The 5118-nt window shown below is 33.1% G+C and overlaps 1 long non-coding RNA gene across 1 annotated transcript; it reads left to right on the forward strand.

The window, feature by feature from the left end:
- Positions 1 to 43: 43 nt before the first annotated feature.
- Positions 44 to 3288, forward strand: LOC134543523 (uncharacterized). Its single transcript, XR_010077014.1, has 2 exons — positions 44 to 976; positions 1138 to 3288. It is a non-coding gene; the product is annotated as an uncharacterized LOC134543523 (long non-coding RNA).
- Positions 3289 to 5118: the final 1830 nt, after the last annotated feature.

Consider the following 5118-nt stretch of genomic DNA (forward strand, 5'->3'; position numbering starts at 1 on the left):
TTCAAATAGCCTAAAAAATGTATTATTGTAAAAATATGTAACATTTGGCAACATAAATAACAATGTTAAAATTTTGAAATAACATGTTTACGAATTTTGAAACTATATACTGCATGTTTGTGCAAATAACTTTTTGTACGTGTTAATTTAGTCACATGTAAAATAAGCAGTGTGTGGAGCTAGGTTAGCTGTGTATTCATAATACATTATAATTAAGAGAATATGTGGTTAGGTTAGCTGAAATAAATATACCAATATCAACCATTCACATCATAGTTTTTGTTCCCTTTTTCCAATACAAAAACAGATTCTAAGATTCCTTAAATGTGCCACAAAGAATTTAAACTATTTATATATACTGGATTTTGGAGTACATAATATTATTTACAACAAATACTGTTTCCTGATGATGGCGACTGAAACGTCGATGATAACCACATCCTTGGCGCGGATACAACCCAGAAGCCAAGCAACTCCAGACAATGCCCGCCAAAGCCTGCGATCATTATTAAATACTAAATAATTATGGGCAAGTTTAAAATTCCTTGGTTTAATACCAAAGAATTTAAAATTTGTAATGCATGTGAAAATAGTAGTAATATGTTTCACAGCCATAAAAAACATTTTTCCCCGCCTTATATATAGTGTAATATTTTCCTGTTAAATTTTTTGTGGTTGTATTATTAATCTGGTTTATATGGTGTGATTGAGTTTTCCCTGTAGTTGAGTATACTGTATAATTTTTTTGGTTTTTTTTTAGGTGGTATCTCAAGAACTGGCTGCACATTTGCAGCAGTATGTGCATTTCCCAGGGGTTCCACAACTAAGGGAAAACACACTGAGGTTTTTTGAGGTGGGTGGCTTCCCAGGAGTGAGTGGCTGTATTGACTGCACTCACGTGGGAATAAGCAGCCCAGGAGGTCAGTTCGCAGAACTCTATCGAAACCGCAAGCAGTACATGTCGCTGAATGTCCAGGTAACTTATGTTGTACCATATAATGTTCTGTTTGAACAATATGTGTATGTGTGTATGTATGTAGTCAATCATTGATCGTTTAATTTGAACATAATTTTTATGGAAAAATTTTTTCCACACACAGTTTTTGTACATTTCTTCCAACTGATAAAATGTTTCAGGTTGTTAGTGGACCGAATTTGGAGATCCTGGATGTAGTCACAAGATGGCCTGGCAGTACCCATGACTCTCGTATCTTCAACAACAGTAGAGTCATGGTTCGTTTTGAAACGAAGACTCTGCCTGGACATCTTCTGGGAGATAATGGATATCCTCAGTTGGAATTTTTGTACACTCCATTATTGGCCCCAGTAACTCCTGCAGATATCCAATACAACACTGCTCACAAGAAAACAAGGAATCTGGTGGAACGATTGTTTGGTGTTTGGAAGCGAAGATTCGCATGCCTTGGGCATCGGCTGCGAACAAAGCTCCAAACATCAAGCACAGTAATTCTTGCTTGTGCTGTGCTGCACAACGTGGCAGTGCGACGTGGAGAGCCTCTGCCACCTCCAGGTGATGAGAACCATCTGCCTGCAGTGCCTGTGGCAAATTTACAGCCACGCAACAACCGCGGAGCAGTAATCCGAAGACAGTTTATAGAGCGTCATTTTAATTAGCATTATTAAACAAGTTGTTTCTTCATGTATTTCGTTAAATACTTAATTACCTTCTCTGGATAAACTTTGACTTAAATTAAAATTGGTGATTCCCTAAAGTGTTTTGTTATATGTCTTGGAACTATCGCACAATGCCAAGATGTCTGCTCCATGTTTTAATTGGCATTCTGGAAGACCTGAATAATATTTGAACTGTTGATTTCAGATGAGCCTGCCATGGTTTAATAGGCCTCTTGGGGAAACTCTCCATGCAAATAAAAAAGAGTTAACGCATTGGGCACTGTACCTCTAGAGGTGATGTGGAAACCAGTGCACATCCCAGGAGAAGACTTCCAGTGGATCATGGAAAAAAACAGTAAGTTTTTGTCCCCCCTTTTGTATATTAGTTTTTCAATGTTTATTTTTTGGTAACCCTTACATTCCTTTTAGTTGTTTGCAATTTCAAGTGCACACACATACAATTCATATTTACTCACCAGGAATGTAAATGAAAAGACATGTTAACTGGTATACAGTTATGTTGTAAGAAACCAAGAACACATAGGAAACAAATAAGGTGATGTGTTATTTTAGATGATAACATACATGGGATTGATTTTAATTCCAATAAATCCAAATATGAAAATGTTTCATAAATCGTGCATTTCCATGTGGTTTGTTAAAATGTTTAATGTATATGTAAACTCTTGTAGATATGTATTCTAATAAATTGCTTATCTATATGATTTAAATGACTGATGATTCTTATTGCATAAAGTTCAAGGGTTTTAAAAAGTGTGTTAGCTAAATTGCATCATAATGCCATATTTACTTACTATTACATACAGTAGCAGGTCCAGAAGCTCGAATGTATTTTATTATGGGTTGGTAAGGTGTTGAGGTTTGTGTTGAGAAACTATTTCCTCAAAATCATTTGGTACGTATGCACTTAATTTTTTTAATACTTTTTGTTTATAAGTGCTAGTGTGAGGGCCTCCTGTTAAAAAAAACTGTTTGTGAAGGTAATTGAATGTACTCCTGTTTTCTTACCATTGATTCCTTCATAAACACTGTGACTACCTTTGCATCAAATAATATTTATTTTCTTTCTAAGAAGAGAGAAGAATTATTCACATACTTAATGAATGTTATAAAGTTTAAACATTGTCAGTTTAAAGAGGTGGATACAATTTGTAGTGTAACAGCTACAAAGATAAAATTAAATTTACTAATATTTTTTCTAGTGATGCTTCTGGTAAATTAGGCACATAAAAACTAAAGTGAAAAGTATATTAATTAGGTAAGCTATGTTTTTACATATTATGTACCTACTTGAATACATATTTTTAATGTACCTTACTTTCCTTACCCAACCTTGCTCTATAGTTAATTTTTCCATATGTAAGCTGATGCTCTACAGATAATGTATTGTCTCCATTGAGGTCATTAGAAACAATGGAGGGAAATTAAATCAGGATGGAAGAATTTGGAGGGGGGGGGGGGGGGGGAAATGTGAAGCCCTGAGAAACCTACCAGCTCATAGTAAAGTATGCCATTTTTACCACTTTTTATATATTTGAGGTAGGTACCCTGCTGGGAATAAAAACTGTGTAGTTTTGGTGTGTGGTCTCAAAGCTCGACCACCATAGTTCCTAAAGACAAGAAAAAGAAAAAGACAAATCTAATATAGTGCCTATTTTGATACAGCATTGATTAGCGCTATTGAGGAATTAAAAATAGCAAAAATTGGTGGCCAAGGAGTACGCTCAATGATGCTACGTGTCATTGCAATGAATTTAGATAATAGCTGTGTCATCACAGATTAATTGCAGTTTATATATTGAAATTGGAAAAGAAAAATTATTAGGACCAGCATGAAACATTTTCTAAACTTAACATATGTTTGATTTTAAGCAGTGTATGCCTATTACAAATAATAATAAAATTGGGGTTATGGAACAGAGTAAAATTACTTCTTTGCATGTTTTCCAGCAGAATAGATGTTACTATACAATAAATAGCTAACAAGTAGTTTCACTAATATAAAAATACATACTGTTAAATTGTGTAAATGGTTGGTTAACTACATTAAAAGTGCAGTAAAATGGTAACTTGGAGTAGAATTGTAGTTGATATTGCCAACCCAACTGTCCACACGTATATTACTTTGAGCTCAGTTAATCTAAATGACCATACACATTAATTTATGTAATTTTTAAATTACTAAACACACTAAGAATGGACAGGTTGTTAGTTGTACGACAGTACTTGTAATAGTGTGGACAATTTGTTACATTAAACATACTGTGGAAATGTTTGAATTGGTAATAAGTGCCTATTATAATGTGTGCATTTAATCTAATGTAACCAAATTAAAAAAAGTTAAAGAGCTTGGATTATCATTACACCTCCTAACATAACAATTGATAAACATGTCATGCTGTAAGTGAAATCATATTTGAATTTTATGTATTTAGCTAATTGTAACAGTGAACCAGTTACTTAAAACTAGAATCACAAATGGCACAAGACATCTTTGACATGTTCACTGCAGTAGTAAAAAAAAGTGTCATTCTAAAATTGATATTGTTAAAACCCCATGAATCTTTAATGCAGATACTTTTGGATAGTAAAATAAATAATACGTAATATGTGACATCTCTATTAAACAATTTTTATTCATTTCAAAATGGCCATTTTTATTTCCCCTACAAAAACCTTTACTTTGATCAATTGTGTTATTTCCCAAGAGCTGCTAATATAAAAATTTACCTGTTGTCTTAAAGTGCTGTTTCTGGCCTGAACAGATTTCCAATAAAAAGAAATTTTTAGTGAAATTTTAAAGTAATGTTAAAATAAGCTTCCTATACATAGCAGTTAGTGAACTGTTTTAATATCTACCATACAAAAGTACTTATAAAAAAAATCATGTTATGAAGGCTGAACAAGTAATTTGAGATTAACAGCTTTTAAGATTTCAAGAGCTTTGTCAAATTGGTGATTTATGTAGGATTTTTTGACTAACCTGGTTGTATCCAGTATTTCCTAAGACTTCAATAACTGTTTAAATGAACACAAAAACAACATTGCAGCAACATTTTTAAACCTATAAAAGGAGAAATGCTCTGGTTTCCACATCACCTTTAAGACAGGCCTTAAGGGTGCAGTGCCAAATGCAATTACTTTTAATATATGGCGTATTTCTCTAATAGGCCTACAATACCATGTTTACTAAATACCTGTATCATTACACACTGTATTGTTGGACTTACAAGCTTCAAATTGTTAGTAGGATGATGGCTACAATCACCAAAGTTTATTAGCAATATTTAAAATGCTGTAAAATTGTTAAATTGTAATTTTTTTATGCCCTCTGGATTGTTGAATACTCTGTAGTTGGGAAGGACTTGGAGGTCATGGAAATTTGTATGAATTATTTACTTAAAAAGAGTAAATTTATAGGAAATTATAATTGCTGTGATTAAATTATCCAGGCTATTTAAC

This window comes from Bacillus rossius, unplaced genomic scaffold, assembly GCF_032445375.1.
Source record: "Bacillus rossius redtenbacheri isolate Brsri unplaced genomic scaffold, Brsri_v3 Brsri_v3_scf1127, whole genome shotgun sequence".
In the NCBI taxonomy this organism is placed as follows: Eukaryota; Metazoa; Arthropoda; class Insecta; order Phasmatodea; family Bacillidae; genus Bacillus; species Bacillus rossius.